The sequence below is a fragment of the Stegodyphus dumicola genome, chromosome 10 (assembly GCF_044657685.1).
Source record: "Stegodyphus dumicola isolate Sdum_Otavi_A_Nest chromosome 10, ASM4465768v1".
NCBI classification, from domain to species: domain Eukaryota; kingdom Metazoa; phylum Arthropoda; class Arachnida; order Araneae; family Eresidae; genus Stegodyphus; species Stegodyphus dumicola.
Window position 1 is genome coordinate 166,239,439 of NC_140777.1, and position 18,516 is coordinate 166,257,954.

Genomic DNA, 18,516 nt, shown 5'->3' on the forward strand with positions numbered 1-18,516 from the left:
TGGGAGTGTAAGGGGTTATAAGAGTACTTTTAGATTATACTGAAAAAATATGCACTTCTGCTAAAATCTGAAGTGAATCAGTATGAAGTGACTTTTCACTTTAAAAAGAATGTGATAAGTATACTATTTAAAAGTATAATGACGGATATTAAGAAATTTGTACAATTTTATGGTATTTAAATATGAATTTGTTAAGTCAAATCTTTTTATATATATTTTTGCTTGAGATATGTAAATTAAACTGAAAATCACGATCATATCTTTCTCATGGAATGTCAAAGTTCATTTGTATTAAAAAAAGTGCATGAGCAATGAAAATAAATAGAACAATACTTTTTTATTATGTTTTTACCATGGTCTTAGCAGTTATGCCATCATGTGTTCTGTTCAACAAAATTTATTTAGTGCAAACAATACTACGAAAAAATATTGAAAAATACCTTGTTTTACAATATTTATTTCCCTTAGTTAACTTAAATATCGTTTTTCATTTTCTAAGGCTTCCCTTTACGAAAAGAATTTAATGTTTATAATTATTTTCAGCATTCGTACGAATTCTATGCATAAAATAAACATTTTCTTTAACAAAATACTTAATCGGAAAGTATATACCCGGTATTTCCGGTGTATCTACCACATATAAAATGATCATTTTGCTTTAGTTTACATTTTTTCCATTACCAAAATCATGTAGCAGACGCGTCGGCCGATGCGTCCTGTCTCCCGGGTGACGTCACTACCAGCAACCAATGGCACGCTTTTTCCGTTCCTGGCCTAACCTTAGTATATTAAAGAACCTTGAAACCTTAGTATAGCCTTAGTATCATCCTTGAACCGGCAGGTTCGTTTCAACGGGCGCCTGGACGGAAGGGTCCTATCCCGATCGAGGGTGCGTCACTTTTCGAACTTTGTGAGCATAGTTGTTCGGCAGAGTGATTATGGGTCTGTAGGCAGAGTGAATGATAAGCAATAGATGACATACAGTCCAGTTGAAAGATAATTTGACGATACCTGCACTTGGGGAGAAGTATTCGGAGGCTAACTCCTAGGTTGAAAGTCGCTGCGCTGAGGCATAGAGGGCGGCGTCGATGGGCGGAGAGAAATCTTGAAACCTTTAGGTCATGTGGGTGGTGATGTCCAATGGGAGCAAAAGTTGGAATTTGGAAATAGAGCTGAGGGGTCTCATGCAAGCAGGTGTATTTTAATCACAGGTTAACGATAAATTCAAGAGTTTTTTTTTTTTTTTTTTTTTTTTTTTTTTTTTTTTGTTAAAGATGTTGGCTTCCTCACATATTGTAAATAGAATTAATAGTTTTTCCATGGGTGTATCTGCTGCTTTTAATTGGTGTAAGTTATTTTTGAGAGTAGAAAAGAATTTAAATATGTTATTGTGGCCGAAAATATTATTGAGTTCTTTTAGTGTGGAGAAAATGTCGGTGAAAATGTTCGCGTTAGATGTAGTGTTGGGTGTCTGGTTTCTAGTGTCTTGTGTATTGTTGGAAGTGACTTGTGCGTATGTTCTGCCTTGTGTGAAATTTGGGGTGCTATTGCTTTGTGTAAAAGTGTGTTTTGGTGAGTTATTTGTATTTCTGTTTTTGGGGAATTTCTCGCAACCGCGGTAGGAAGCTGGATGATTTTTTTGGCAGTTTGCGCATGTGGGGTTATCTAATTTACCTTGTGTTGGGCAGTCTGTTGTTTTATGTTGTTGTGCGCATTTAACACACCTAGGTAAGAAGAAACAATTGTCTGATGAGTGATTAAAGCGTTGGCAGTTGTGGCATTGTGGTGTAATGTTTTTGTTGATGTATTTTTCAATTGTGATAATGAACATACCTAGGTGTGTTTCACTGTAGATTTTGTCGATGTTTGGTGTTGGCATGAGTTGTATCTGAAATAGTGGCATGGGTTGTTTGGTTTTGAATCTTGTGAGTTGTACTACTTTGTGTACATTGTATCCGAGGTGTGTGAGTTCCGTGGAAATTTCATGTGTGTCAGTGGTAATGGGTAAGCCTCGGATAACTACTTTAATTGGGCGTTTGTGCTTGGGTGTAATGATATAATGTTCGATGTTATGTTTTTGTAAGTCTGTGGTGAGTTGTCTGTGATCATCTGTTGTTGATGGTAGTAACTTGAGATATTCTCCACTTATTTTGGCGTAAAATGTAGCATTAGTCAGTGTAGCGAGTATCTTGATGCACTGGTTGTGTGTGGCGCCATCTATCGGCTTAATCATAATTGGTGTAGGTGTGCTATATTGGGGAAGTCTTGTATCTGGTGTTTGCGAGCTGTTAGTTTGTGTTGTGGGTTGGGTGGAATGAGTGTCAGGTTGCGAGAGTGCTGTGTAGCTGTTTTGGGTGGGTATACTGTTGGGTGCAACATTTACGGGTACCTTAGCAGTTTTGTGTGGTTTTTTGAATCCTTCCGTGTCGTCGTCACTGACTGAATTATCACGTGGTTTGCGTTTCTGTTGTGTGATTGGCTGTGTAATGCTTGCATGGGAAAGAGCAATAGTCAACTTACCCCTCAGCTGATCCAGCAGAGTCTTCTTCTTTTCTATCTCCTTTTTCAGAATGTCCGAATGATAGTCCGTGTCCGTGACTGGTCTGTTGGCCGATAAGTACCGGATGGTTCCGTAATAGGTAGTAATGCTCCTTTCTACTTCAACGATTTCTTGTCGGAGTGTAGCAATTTCCAGCTCCGTAAGAACGTGACCAGCATTGTCCTGGTCCATATCAGTGGCCGTCGCATTCGAGGTGTCCGCAACAGGATCCATACCTTTATCCGGTGGAACCGCTTCGCTACGGGGAGTCTGCTTAGTACGAGCCATATCGAGAGGTCACGATTTCGTTAAAACGAGAAAATGTGTATAGCCTTAGTATGAGCCGTAAAGCTTTTGCACTTCGTCGCGAAGTCAGTGGCGAACGGTCATGTGCCCTTTCTAGCCAATCAGAAAAATCAGTTAAAAATTACACTAAAATTTCATTGGATGGATTTGCACCGTTTGCTAATTGTAAATTTCGGCCCCCTCCCAGACCCGAAGCACTTGGCGACATAAAGTTCGAGCGTTTTCACTCTGCTCTTGTTAACAACCACTACTTTAATTGGGCGTTTGCTGGAAACTGATCAAGGAAACGTCGATGCTTGTCAAAATTCATGATGTAACCCCTTACAAAATTGATTCTGGCCCTTTTTTGACACAAAAAAATTTACTAAATTAAGTCCTTCAGTGTTTTTACCTTTTTTTCACTGTAGAAGGCAGTTACTCTTGTTAAATTTAACATTTGGCACTAAATTTTACCTCTTTGCGGAACCCTCTTTTTGGCGATAAAAATAATTCTTTGATGATGTGGGGATAAAGGCATTGGTCATTGCAAATTCGAATCCTTTGTTACCATTTCAATTAATGCTGGTGATTTTTTTAGTCTAAAACAAACACTTCGCTTCCGAAAACTGTCAGATTTAAATTGAAATGAGTTTCACTTCAGTTTTAGACAAACGAAATAATTTGACTAGCTACTCGGGAGAGGCGGGATATCTTATTGTAGCAAGTACGGTTATATAAATGGCAGGGAAAACTTTCTACTACCACCTTGCAATAAACTTTCATTTAAACCTCAGGACCCCGTAATATTTACACAAATTTTGTGGGACTCCATAAGTATTGCGCAAATAAGACACACGCGTGAGTGAAACTCTCAATTTTTTTCACTTGTACTGTAATATACTATTGCAGTTTCAGGTCATTCCCTTTAATTTCTAATTTTAAGACATAGAACGATGTGAAATTTTTAAATATGTAACAAACGAAATGACAGCTTCACGTGCAAAGCAAGGAAAATGAACGTTTATATTATAAAAAGAATGCGTCGAAACGTTTTCGTTTTTCCCTTTGTCTGTATTGTCTAGCTTTTTTTATTTTCAGATACATTGTGTAAAAATATTTGATAACTGTAAAATTATTATATTAAGTTAAAGAAATATCAAAACTGCTAAAATTTTGGCAACATCCTACTGCAGGTCCCGCGACCAACACGGGAGTCGTGACCTACAGTTTAAGAAACCCTGTTCTAGGTAAAATCCTAGTACACGGAACAGCATTTGACGCGACTTTAAAAATCGTCGCCAACACCAAAATGACACATAATGCCGCCGAATCCCGTATGTACTGCAAACTAGAATTAAAACGTGTTCTCTCTCTCACACACACACATACCATATCCATATATATATATATATATATATATATAATGTTGTATGAACTTAAATCCATTTAGTGCGAATACAAGTTATTATTACTTGCGCAATTGCTGCAAAGTTAGTTAATAATAATTTATTTCCTAAACCGTATTGATTAATTGATTATATTATCTCCTAAGTTTAATTAAAGTAGAATTATTTTAAAAGTGTGCATCCATACTGGTAAGTTATATTTTGAAAGATGTTTTGAAGTAATTTGAAAGCAAAATGTTAATAATGTTTTAACGGGGACTGGAGTTAAATCATCACGAAGAATAATATTACAATTGTAAAAGTAAAAATTAAAACATGTAATTATTGTCATTGATCGGAAATTAGTTGACTTTTCAAGGGGAACAAACCAACTCCCGTTCAATGATCAATAATTGATAGAAATACGTAAATATGAAAGTGTTTCGTCTTTACTCGAGTTATAAATTAAAGCCAAACCGGCAATTCTAGTCAGGCCAAATATTTCCGCGAATAGTTGTTACTCAAAGAACTGATTCTCATGAAGCATTTTAGTCAATTCAATTTGGAGTAAAAATCAATTACTGTAGAGAAATCTTGTAAAACTCGAGTAATCGTCCCCGACACTGTCATCTTTATGTATTTGAGTACTATATTATTTGTAGAAATTAAACATTGGAAATTGTCATTATGAAATCGAAATCAAAGTAAAGTTGAAATAAACATAGAAGATTATAAAAAAGATAAATAATGCAAACTTTGCAAAAACAAATCAAAGAGAACATAAAAATAATATAAAAATAAAATAGAAAATAATATAAATAAGATCAGTGAATGTACATGAAGATATAAAGGCCAGAAAGGTATTAAGTAACTTACATTCTTTCTAGTGGGGGAGTTGGCAGTGTGTTCTCTTCGTGTCTGACTCAGAAGTGTAGGGTGTCCGAAAATTCTTAGCGGCAGTAGGGGCTTTGAATTATATCAGTCGGCAAGACTTGGGTGAAGAAATTTATGGTAGTGGGTGGGACTTGGAATTCTTGAGGGATGTATTTTGTGGAGTTCTTATCTGAGAGAGACCGTCTGTTAAGATTTTTTTAAAAATACTAGTGAATGGAAATTAATTAATTTCTGGCTAATTGTCGTGTCGCAATGATTAAGAATTTAAGAAAGGAAAAAGGCATTTTCGCTATCCAAGAGCTAGTAGACAGTCTAAAGGCAGGAAATAGGCCCATTTTTTTAGTAACAGTATAGTAACAGTATATGTCTGAAGACAATTAGCTTTTTACAATATATACAATCGAGTAATTACACTATATACAAATCTTTCAACTGACAGTCATCCAACTTATACCGCCTTCTCAGGTTTAGGAATAAATTATCATATCCCTATCAGTTAAATGATTTAGAGTGAGTATTTAACGCCTGCTCTTTTAAGGCAATGGTTGATAAATTGAAAGGGAATTAGATTATTTTTGAGAATTTTGATAAGGATCAAAATTTCGCGTTGTAAATCTATTGTATCTGTGCATATAGTTTTAATTCGTTGTATTTGATTAATTATAGTATTGTTAATTACTTTTTTGGATATGTTGGAGTTCCAATTTATTAATTTGTTAGTATTGAAATTGAAGTTTCTTGTTTTGTCAAAAAGTAAAATTTTTTTGTAGTTAATGATTTGAAGATCTAGAAAGTCTATGCTATTTTGTGAATTATTAGTTTTATTAAGTTTAAGACAATTCGGATAAATGTCGGAGTTTTCAATTTTACCAAAATTATTAATTGTAATAAGGTCATCAATAAATCTGTAGGTGTGTTTGTAGTAATTTAACTCTTGTGGTTGTAGATTTTTTTGGAAGTTAAATTCTTTGACAAATAAAAAGATATTACAGATCGAGGTGCTGGAATGTAAGCCCATTGGCAATCCTCTGACTTGTTTAAAAAGTTGATTTTGAAACTTGAAGTAGTTATGAAAAAGTGTGCATTTTAGGTAGGTTTTCCATTTGTCAAGAGTCATGATATTGAGTATATTAGGGAAAAGTTTTGGTAGATCAAGTAGACTGGTATAGATTTCTTCTAGAGGAAGTGAGGTATATAAGTTTTCAAAATCATAGCAGTTAATGTTTTGGATGTTAATGGTATGAATGGTATTAATGACAGGAGTGTTATTATGAATGATCCAGCAATAGTTATGATTAGTGTTACAATCATTGAAAATAAATTTACAGATTTTATTAAGTTGAATTGAAAAATAATAGTCTATATTTTTCTTGTAATTATTAGTTCCATTAGCTATAAATCTAAATTTTAATGGTGTTTTATGGAATTTGGGAATCGCATAAAGATTAGTAAATCTGTTGTAGTTTGCATTGAAAGTAATATTGAGTTTCTTATGAAAAGTTTTAATCCTGTTTATTATAGATGTTTCTGTAAGGTTGGCTGATTGATAAGTAGTTGCGTTGAGAAGTTCTTTATGAATAATCTCAGTGTAGAATTGTTTTCATATAATGCTAAAGTTATTAGTTGCTTTATCTATTTTTGTAATAGTAAAAAGCTGTTTTAATTTACTAATATCAGATGTAAGTTGCGACCAGTTCAGTGTACTTTTAAATTTGAGGTGACTGATTTCTGTGGATATGCGTTGAAGAATTTTAGCTTTCCATTTTAAGAAGGTATCTATGGGAAAATTCAGTTGATAGCTTGCTTTAACTATAAATTCGTTGATGTTGTTTTCGAAAGTCTTGTAACAGTAATTTGTAGTCATGTTTCTGACTGGTCTAAATTTTGTACCATAACTCATTAGTGTTTTTAGTTGATGGTTTTGTATGATATTCAGGTTGCCAGTAATTATGTGCTGGTGATGAGAATCTACGTAATTGCTGTAAATTGGTGTCTTACAATGTCATTCTGCAGTTTCATCTATTTCATGGTGGTTAGTAAGCAAGTTGCTTAAGGTCCTTTGATATTTAAATGCAATCATTGGTATAGTGTCAACTGCGGGGAAGTAATCTTTACAATCTCTGATGATTCTTGAGAAATGAATATTGTCAAACTGCGGATGCAGAAAATTGACTTTAAAATAAATTTTGCGTTGAGTGAGACTATTAGAGAGTCTGAAAAGACTAAAATCAAGAATCATGTCTTTAATGATTTGTATGTCGTCGTAGCTTTCTTGAATGAATTTTTTTAGTTTGATAAGGAATTTATTAGTACAGGAGTGTAACCAGTTGAGAAGTTTCTTGGGAAAACAGTCTGATTCAAAAAAACATTTCAATTGTTTTTTCAATGCAAGTGTATCCAAAGTGGATAAAAATCTCGCATTATTTTTTATTTTGCTTCCTCTTTTTCCTCTCTGCGTTTTGATGCTGTAGAGTTTAAATTGGCTGAAAATAGACTTCTTAGAAGTATCTCTATGACTATGTATATAAGTGTTAAGTCCATATGGATAAAGTGAACGTTGTTTTAGTATATAGAGAGATTCCTGAAAAATTCGTGTTTTGTGATTGGGTATTATATCTAGTATCTGAAGTTGAATAGAGTTGAAGTCATGGTGTTTAAAGTGTTCTAATTCTGCTGTATTAAGTTGTGATGGTGTACTTATTTTAATGTTATTTTTTTGTGCGTTGAATTTTTTGATTTGAGCTCTATGGTTATTGATTCGAAAGTTAAGATTGTTTTTAGTCTGTCCTATATATTTAATATGTCAAGTACCGCATGTAATCATGTAAATACAGTTAAATGTTTTTCATAGAAATTGTTTTTTGGGTTTACCTGTAGCAGGCATGGCGTTAAATTTTCAAGTTTGTCATCTAGTGGAATGACATTTAGTGATTTCAATATGAGTTAAACTAGCAAGATATAAAAGTAAGGAGGCTGCTAACCTTCAATACAGTAAAGTTTTTGTATAAGAACTTTAAAACTTAAAAAGGTTGGAGATAATATATAAAGTGGGTACATTAGGTAAGAGATAAATAGCGCTAATAGTAGCTGCTATTTAGCATATCAAATGTTGTATGAACTTAAATCCATTTAGTGCGAATACAAGTTATTATTACTTGCGCAATTGCTGCAAAGTTAGTTAATAATAATTTATTTCCTAAACCGTATTGATTAATTGATTATATTATCTCCTAAGTTTAATTAAAGTAGAATTATTTTAAAAGTGTGCATCCATACTGGTAAGTTATATTTTGAAAGATGTTTTGAAGTAATTTGAAAGCAAAATGTTAATAATGTTTTAACGGGGACTGGAGTTAAATCATCACGAAGAATAATATTACAATTGTAAAAGTAAAAATTAAAACATGTAATTATTGTCATTGATCGGAAATTAGTTGACTTTTCAAGGGGAACAAACCAACTCCCGTTCAATGATCAATAATTGATAGAAATACGTAAATATGAAAGTGTTTCGTCTTTACTCGAGTTATAAATTAAAGCCAAACCGGCAATTCTAGTCAGGCCAAATATTTCCGCGAATAGTTGTTACTCAAAGAACTGATTCTCATGAAGCATTTTAGTCAATTCAATTTGGAGTAAAAATCAATTACTGTAGAGAAATCTTGTAAAACTCGAGTAATCGTCCCCGACACTGTCATCTTTATGTATTTGAGTACTATATTATTTGTAGAAATTAAACATTGGAAATTTTCATTATGAAATCGAAATCAAAGTAAAGTTGAAATAAACATAGAAGATTATAAAAAAGATAAATAATGCAAACTTTGCAAAAACAAATCAAAGAGAACATAAAAATAATATAAAAATAAAATAGAAAATAATATAAATAAGATCAGTGAATGTACATGAAGATATAAAGGCCAGAAAGGTATTAAGTAACTTACATTCTTTCTAGTGGGGGAGTTGGCAGTGTGTTCTCTTCGTGTCTGACTCAGAAGTGTAGGGTGTCCGAAAATTCTTAGCGGCAGTAGGGGCTTTGAATTATATCAGTCGGCAAGACTTGGGTGAAGAAATTTATGGTAGTGGGTGGGACTTGGAATTCTTGAGGGATGTATTTTGTGGAGTTCTTATCTGAGAGAGACCGTCTGTTAAGATTTTTTTAAAAATACTAGTGAATGGAAATTAATTAATTTCTGGCTAATTGTCGTGTCGCAATGATTAAGAATTTAAGAAAGGAAAAAGGCATTTTCGCTATCCAAGAGCTAGTAGACAGTCTAAAGGCAGGAAATAGGCCCATTTTTTTAGTAACAGTATAGTAACAGTATATGTCTGAAGACAATTAGCTTTTTACAATATATACAATCGAGTAATTACACTATATACAAATCTTTCAACTGACAGTCATCCAACTTATACCGCCTTCTCAGGTTTAGGAATAAATTATCATATCCCTATCAGTTAAATGATTTAGAGTGAGTATTTAACGCCTGCTCTTTTAAGGCAATGGTTGATAAATTGAAAGGGAATTAGATTATTTTTGAGAATTTTGATAAGGATCAAAATTTCGCGTTGTAAATCTATTGTATCTGTGCATATAGTTTTAATTCGTTGTATTTGATTAATTATAGTATTGTTAATTACTTTTTTGGATATGTTGGAGTTCCAATTTATTAATTTGTTAGTATTGAAATTGAAGTTTCTTGTTTTGTCAAAAAGTAAAATTTTTTTGTAGTTAATGATTTGAAGATCTAGAAAGTCTATGCTATTTTGTGAATTATTAGTTTTATTAAGTTTAAGACAATTCGGATAAATGTCGGAGTTTTCAATTTTACCAAAATTATTAATTGTAATAAGGTCATCAATAAATCTGTAGGTGTGTTTGTAGTAATTTAACTCTTGTGGTTGTAGATTTTTTTGGAAGTTAAATTCTTTGACAAATAAAAAGATATTACAGATCGAGGTGCTGGAATGTAAGCCCATTGGCAATCCTCTGACTTGTTTAAAAAGTTGATTTTGAAACTTGATGTAGTTATGAAAAAGTGTGCATTTTAGGTAGGTTTTCCATTTGTCAAGAGTCATGATATTGAGTATATTAGGGAAAAGTTTTGGTAGATCAAGTAGACTGGTATAGATTTCTTCTAGAGGAAGTGAGGTATATAAGTTTTCAAAATCATAGCAGTTAATGTTTTGGATGTTAATGGTATGAATGGTATTAATGACAGGAGTGTTATTATGAATGATCCAGCAATAGTTATGATTAGTGTTACAATCATTGAAAATAAATTTACAGATTTTATTAAGTTGAATTGAAAAATAATAGTCTATATTTTTCTTGTAATTATTAGTTCCATTAGCTATAAATCTAAATTTTAATGGTGTTTTATGGAATTTGGGAATCGCATAAAGATTAGTAAATCTGTTGTAGTTTGCATTGAAAGTAATATTGAGTTTCTTATGAAAAGTTTTAATCCTGTTTATTATAGATGTTTCTGTAAGGTTGGCTGATTGATAAGTAGTTGCGTTGAGAAGTTCTTTATGAATAATCTCAGTGTAGAATTGTTTTCATATAATGCTAAAGTTATTAGTTGCTTTATCTATTTTTGTAATAGTAAAAAGCTGTTTTAATTTACTAATATCAGATGTAAGTTGCGACCAGTTCAGTGTACTTTTAAATTTGAGGTGACTGATTTCTGTGGATATGCGTTGAAGAATTTTAGCTTTCCATTTTAAGAAGGTATCTATGGGAAAATTCAGTTGATAGCTTGCTTTAACTATAAATTCGTTGATGTTGTTTTCGAAAGTCTTGTAACAGTAATTTGTAGTCATGTTTCTGACTGGTCTAAATTTTGTACCATAACTCATTAGTGTTTTTAGTTGATGGTTTTGTATGATATTCAGGTTGCCAGTAATTATGTGCTGGTGATGAGAATCTACGTAATTGCTGTAAATTGGTGTCTTACAATGTCATTCTGCAGTTTCATCTATTTCATGGTGGTTAGTAAGCAAGTTGCTTAAGGTCCTTTGATATTTAAATGCAATCATTGGTATAGTGTCAACTGCGGGGAAGTAATCTTTACAATCTCTGATGATTCTTGAGAAATGAATATTGTCAAACTGCGGATGCAGAAAATTGACTTTAAAATAAATTTTGCGTTGAGTGAGACTATTAGAGAGTCTGAAAAGACTAAAATCAAGAATCATGTCTTTAATGATTTGTATGTCGTCGTAGCTTTCTTGAATGAATTTTTTTAGTTTGATAAGGAATTTATTAGTACAGGAGTGTAACCAGTTGAGAAGTTTCTTGGGAAAACAGTCTGATTCAAAAAAACATTTCAATTGTTTTTTCAATGCAAGTGTATCCAAAGTGGATAAAAATCTCGCATTATTTTTTATTTTGCTTCCTCTTTTTCCTCTCTGCGTTTTGATGCTGTAGAGTTTAAATTGGCTGAAAATAGACTTCTTAGAAGTATCTCTATGACTATGTATATAAGTGTTAAGTCCATATGGATAAAGTGAACGTTGTTTTAGTATATAGAGAGATTCCTGAAAAATTCGTGTTTTGTGATTGGGTATTATATCTAGTATCTGAAGTTGAATAGAGTTGAAGTCATGGTGTTTAAAGTGTTCTAATTCTGCTGTATTAAGTTGTGATGGTGTACTTATTTTAATGTTATTTTTTTGTGCGTTGAATTTTTTGATTTGAGCTCTATGGTTATTGATTCGAAAGTTAAGATTGTTTTTAGTCTGTCCTATATATTTAATATGTCAAGTACCGCATGTAATCATGTAAATACAGTTAAATGTTTTTCATAGAAATTGTTTTTTGGGTTTACCTGTAGCAGGCATGGCGTTAAATTTTCAAGTTTGTCATCTAGTGGAATGACATTTAGTGATTTCAATATGAGTTAAACTAGCAAGATATAAAAGTAAGGAGGCTGCTAACCTTCAATACAGTAAAGTTTTTGTATAAGAACTTTAAAACTTAAAAAGGTTGGAGATAATATATAAAGTGGGTACATTAGGTAAGAGATAAATAGCGCTAATAGTAGCTGCTATTTAGCATATCAAATGTTGTATGAACTTAAATCCATTTAGTGCGAATACAAGTTATTATTACTTGCGCAATTGCTGCAAAGTTAGTTAATAATAATTTATTTCCTAAACCGTATTGATTAATTGATTATATTATCTCCTAAGTTTAATTAAAGTAGAATTATTTTAAAAGTGTGCATCCATACTGGTAAGTTATATTTTGAAAGATGTTTTGAAGTAATTTGAAAGCAAAATGTTAATAATGTTTTAACGGGGACTGGAGTTAAATCATCACGAAGAATAATATTACAATTGTAAAAGTAAAAATTAAAACATGTAATTATTGTCATTGATCGGAAATTAGTTGACTTTTCAAGGGGAACAAACCAACTCCCGTTCAATGATCAATAATTGATAGAAATACGTAAATATGAAAGTGTTTCGTCTTTACTCGAGTTATAAATTAAAGCCAAACCGGCAATTCTAGTCAGGCCAAATATTTCCGCGAATAGTTGTTACTCAAAGAACTGATTCTCATGAAGCATTTTAGTCAATTCAATTTGGAGTAAAAATCAATTACTGTAGAGAAATCTTGTAAAACTCGAGTAATCGTCCCCGACACTGTCATCTTTATGTATTTGAGTACTATATTATTTGTAGAAATTAAACATTGGAAATTGTCATTATGAAATCGAAATCAAAGTAAAGTTGAAATAAACATAGAAGATTATAAAAAAGATAAATAATGCAAACTTTGCAAAAACAAATCAAAGAGAACATAAAAATAATATAAAAATAAAATAGAAAATAATATAAATAAGATCAGTGAATGTACATGAAGATATAAAGGCCAGAAAGGTATTAAGTAACTTACATTCTTTCTAGTGGGGGAGTTGGCAGTGTGTTCTCTTCGTGTCTGACTCAGAAGTGTAGGGTGTCCGAAAATTCTTAGCGGCAGTAGGGGCTTTGAATTATATCAGTCGGCAAGACTTGGGTGAAGAAATTTATGGTAGTGGGTGGGACTTGGAATTCTTGAGGGATGTATTTTGTGGAGTTCTTATCTGAGAGAGACCGTCTGTTAAGATTTTTTTAAAAATACTAGTGAATGGAAATTAATTAATTTCTGGCTAATTGTCGTGTCGCAATGATTAAGAATTTAAGAAAGGAAAAAGGCATTTTCGCTATCCAAGAGCTAGTAGACAGTCTAAAGGCAGGAAATAGGCCCATTTTTTTAGTAACAGTATAGTAACAGTATATGTCTGAAGACAATTAGCTTTTTACAATATATACAATCGAGTAATTACACTATATACAAATCTTTCAACTGACAGTCATCCAACTTATACCGCCTTCTCAGGTTTAGGAATAAATTATCATATCCCTATCAGTTAAATGATTTAGAGTGAGTATTTAACGCCTGCTCTTTTAAGGCAATGGTTGATAAATTGAAAGGGAATTAGATTATTTTTGAGAATTTTGATAAGGATCAAAATTTCGCGTTGTAAATCTATTGTATCTGTGCATATAGTTTTAATTCGTTGTATTTGATTAATTATAGTATTGTTAATTACTTTTTTGGATATGTTGGAGTTCCAATTTATTAATTTGTTAGTATTGAAATTGAAGTTTCTTGTTTTGTCAAAAAGTAAAATTTTTTTGTAGTTAATGATTTGAAGATCTAGAAAGTCTATGCTATTTTGTGAATTATTAGTTTTATTAAGTTTAAGACAATTCGGATAAATGTCGGAGTTTTCAATTTTACCAAAATTATTAATTGTAATAAGGTCATCAATAAATCTGTAGGTGTGTTTGTAGTAATTTAACTCTTGTGGTTGTAGATTTTTTTGGAAGTTAAATTCTTTGACAAATAAAAAGATATTACAGATCGAGGTGCTGGAATGTAAGCCCATTGGCAATCCTCTGACTTGTTTAAAAAGTTGATTTTGAAACTTGATGTAGTTATGAAAAAGTGTGCATTTTAGGTAGGTTTTCCATTTGTCAAGAGTCATGATATTGAGTATATTAGGGAAAAGTTTTGGTAGATCAAGTAGACTGGTATAGATTTCTTCTAGAGGAAGTGAGGTATATAAGTTTTCAAAATCATAGCAGTTAATGTTTTGGATGTTAATGGTATGAATGGTATTAATGACAGGAGTGTTATTATGAATGATCCAGCAATAGTTATGATTAGTGTTACAATCATTGAAAATAAATTTACAGATTTTATTAAGTTGAATTGAAAAATAATAGTCTATATTTTTCTTGTAATTATTAGTTCCATTAGCTATAAATCTAAATTTTAATGGTGTTTTATGGAATTTGGGAATCGCATAAAGATTAGTAAATCTGTTGTAGTTTGCATTGAAAGTAATATTGAGTTTCTTATGAAAAGTTTTAATCCTGTTTATTATAGATGTTTCTGTAAGGTTGGCTGATTGATAAGTAGTTGCGTTGAGAAGTTCTTTATGAATAATCTCAGTGTAGAATTGTTTTCATATAATGCTAAAGTTATTAGTTGCTTTATCTATTTTTGTAATAGTAAAAAGCTGTTTTAATTTACTAATATCAGATGTAAGTTGCGACCAGTTCAGTGTACTTTTAAATTTGAGGTGACTGATTTCTGTGGATATGCGTTGAAGAATTTTAGCTTTCCATTTTAAGAAGGTATCTATGGGAAAATTCAGTTGATAGCTTGCTTTAACTATAAATTCGTTGATGTTGTTTTCGAAAGTCTTGTAACAGTAATTTGTAGTCATGTTTCTGACTGGTCTAAATTTTGTACCATAACTCATTAGTGTTTTTAGTTGATGGTTTTGTATGATATTCAGGTTGCCAGTAATTATGTGCTGGTGATGAGAATCTACGTAATTGCTGTAAATTGGTGTCTTACAATGTCATTCTGCAGTTTCATCTATTTCATGGTGGTTAGTAAGCAAGTTGCTTAAGGTCCTTTGATATTTAAATGCAATCATTGGTATAGTGTCAACTGCGGGGAAGTAATCTTTACAATCTCTGATGATTCTTGAGAAATGAATATTGTCAAACTGCGGATGCAGAAAATTGACTTTAAAATAAATTTTGCGTTGAGTGAGACTATTAGAGAGTCTGAAAAGACTAAAATCAAGAATCATGTCTTTAATGATTTGTATGTCGTCGTAGCTTTCTTGAATGAATTTTTTTAGTTTGATAAGGAATTTATTAGTACAGGAGTGTAACCAGTTGAGAAGTTTCTTGGGAAAACAGTCTGATTCAAAAAAACATTTCAATTGTTTTTTCAATGCAAGTGTATCCAAAGTGGATAAAAATCTCGCATTATTTTTTATTTTGCTTCCTCTTTTTCCTCTCTGCGTTTTGATGCTGTAGAGTTTAAATTGGCTGAAAATAGACTTCTTAGAAGTATCTCTATGACTATGTATATAAGTGTTAAGTCCATATGGATAAAGTGAACGTTGTTTTAGTATATAGAGAGATTCCTGAAAAATTCGTGTTTTGTGATTGGGTATTATATCTAGTATCTGAAGTTGAATAGAGTTGAAGTCATGGTGTTTAAAGTGTTCTAATTCTGCTGTATTAAGTTGTGATGGTGTACTTATTTTAATGTTATTTTTTTGTGCGTTGAATTTTTTGATTTGAGCTCTATGGTTATTGATTCGAAAGTTAAGATTGTTTTTAGTCTGTCCTATATATTTAATATGTCAAGTACCGCATGTAATCATGTAAATACAGTTAAATGTTTTTCATAGAAATTGTTTTTTGGGTTTACCTGTAGCAGGCATGGCGTTAAATTTTCAAGTTTGTCATCTAGTGGAATGACATTTAGTGATTTCAATATGAGTTAAACTAGCAAGATATAAAAGTAAGGAGGCTGCTAACCTTCAATACAGTAAAGTTTTTGTATAAGAACTTTAAAACTTAAAAAGGTTGGAGATAATATATAAAGTGGGTACATTAGGTAAGAGATAAATAGCGCTAATAGTAGCTGCTATTTAGCATATCAAATGTTGTATGAACTTAAATCCATTTAGTGCGAATACAAGTTATTATTACTTGCGCAATTGCTGCAAAGTTAGTTAATAATAATTTATTTCCTAAACCGTATTGATTAATTGATTATATTATCTCCTAAGTTTAATTAAAGTAGAATTATTTTAAAAGTGTGCATCCATACTGGTAAGTTATATTTTGAAAGATGTTTTGAAGTAATTTGAAAGCAAAATGTTAATAATGTTTTAACGGGGACTGGAGTTAAATCATCACGAAGAATAATATTACAATTGTAAAAGTAAAAATTAAAACATGTAATTATTGTCATTGATCGGAAATTAGTTGACTTTTCAAGGGGAACAAACCAACTCCCGTTCAATGATCAATAATTGATAGAAATACGTAAATATGAAAGTGTTTCGTCTTTACTCGAGTTATAAATTAAAGCCAAACCGGCAATTCTAGTCAGGCCAAATATTTCCGCGAATAGTTGTTACTCAAAGAACTGATTCTCATGAAGCATTTTAGTCAATTCAATTTGGAGTAAAAATCAATTACTGTAGAGAAATCTTGTAAAACTCGAGTAATCGTCCCCGACACTGTCATCTTTATGTATTTGAGTACTATATTATTTGTAGAAATTAAACATTGGAAATTGTCATTATGAAATCGAAATCAAAGTAAAGTTGAAATAAACATAGAAGATTATAAAAAAGATAAATAATGCAAACTTTGCAAAAACAAATCAAAGAGAACATAAAAATAATATAAAAATAAAATAGAAAATAATATAAATAAGATCAGTGAATGTACATGAAGATATAAAGGCCAGAAAGGTATTAAGTAACTTACATTCTTTCTAGTGGGGGAGTTGGCAGTGTGTTCTCTTCGTGTCTGACTCAGAAGTGTAGGGTGTCCGAAAATTCTTAGCGGCAGTAGGGGCTTTGAATTATATCAGTCGGCAAGACTTGGGTGAAGAAATTTATGGTAGTGGGTGGGACTTGGAATTCTTGAGGGATGTATTTTGTGGAGTTCTTATCTGAGAGAGACCGTCTGTTAAGATTTTTTTAAAAATACTAGTGAATGGAAATTAATTAATTTCTGGCTAATTGTCGTGTCGCAATGATTAAGAATTTAAGAAAGGAAAAAGGCATTTTCGCTATCCAAGAGCTAGTAGACAGTCTAAAGGCAGGAAATAGGCCCATTTTTTTAGTAACAGTATAGTAACAGTATATGTCTGAAGACAATTAGCTTTTTACAATATATACAATCGAGTAATTACACTATATACAAATCTTTCAACTGACAGTCATCCAACTTATACCGCCTTCTCAGGTTTAGGAATAAATTATCATATCCCTATCAGTTAAATGATTTAGAGTGAGTATTTAACGCCTGCTCTTTTAAGGCAATGGTTGATAAATTGAAAGGGAATTAGATTATTTTTGAGAATTTTGATAAGGATCAAAATTTCGCGTTGTAAATCTATTGTATCTGTGCATATAGTTTTAATTCGTTGTATTTGATTAATTATAGTATTGTTAATTACTTTTTTGGATATGTTGGAGTTCCAATTTATTAATTTGTTAGTATTGAAATTGAAGTTTCTTGTTTTGTCAAAAAGTAAAATTTTTTTGTAGTTAATGATTTGAAGATCTAGAAAGTCTATGCTATTTTGTGAATTATTAGTTTTATTAAGTTTAAGACAATTCGGATAAATGTCGGAGTTTTCAATTTTACCAAAATTATTAATTGTAATAAGGTCATCAATAAATCTGTAGGTGTGTTTGTAGTAATTTAACTCTTGTGGTTGTAGATTTTTTTGGAAGTTAAATTCTTTGACAAATAAAAAGATATTACAGATCGAGGTGCTGGAATGTAAGCCCATTGGCAATCCTCTGACTTGTTTAAAAAGTTGATTTTGAAACTTGATGTAGTTATGAAAAAGTGTGCATTTTAGGTAGGTTTTCCATTTGTCAAGAGTCATGATATTGAGTATATTAGGGAAAAGTTTTGGTAGATCAAGTAGACTGGTATAGATTTCTTCTAGAGGAAGTGAGGTATATAAGTTTTCAAAATCATAGCAGTTAATGTTTTGGATGTTAATGGTATGAATGGTATTAATGACAGGAGTGTTATTATGAATGATCCAGCAATAGTTATGATTAGTGTTACAATCATTGAAAATAAATTTACAGATTTTATTAAGTTGAATTGAAAAATAATAGTCTATATTTTTCTTGTAATTATTAGTTCCATTAGCTATAAATCTAAATTTTAATGGTGTTTTATGGAATTTGGGAATCGCATAAAGATTAGTAAATCTGTTGTAGTTTGCATTGAAAGTAATATTGAGTTTCTTATGAAAAGTTTTAATCCTGTTTATTATAGATGTTT

The 18,516-nt window shown here is 31.4% G+C and overlaps 1 protein-coding gene and 1 long non-coding RNA gene across 13 annotated transcripts in view; one reads left to right on the forward strand and one right to left on the reverse strand.

The window, feature by feature from the left end:
- LOC146995185 (uncharacterized) overlaps window positions 1-18,516 on the reverse strand; it is a 428,660-nt gene that overhangs the window by 349,451 nt on the left and 60,693 nt on the right. The gene's annotated exons all lie outside the window — the stretch shown is intronic.
- Window positions 1-18,516, forward strand: part of LOC146995191 (uncharacterized) — a 95,610-nt gene that overhangs the window by 27,724 nt on the left and 49,370 nt on the right. The gene's annotated exons all lie outside the window — the stretch shown is intronic.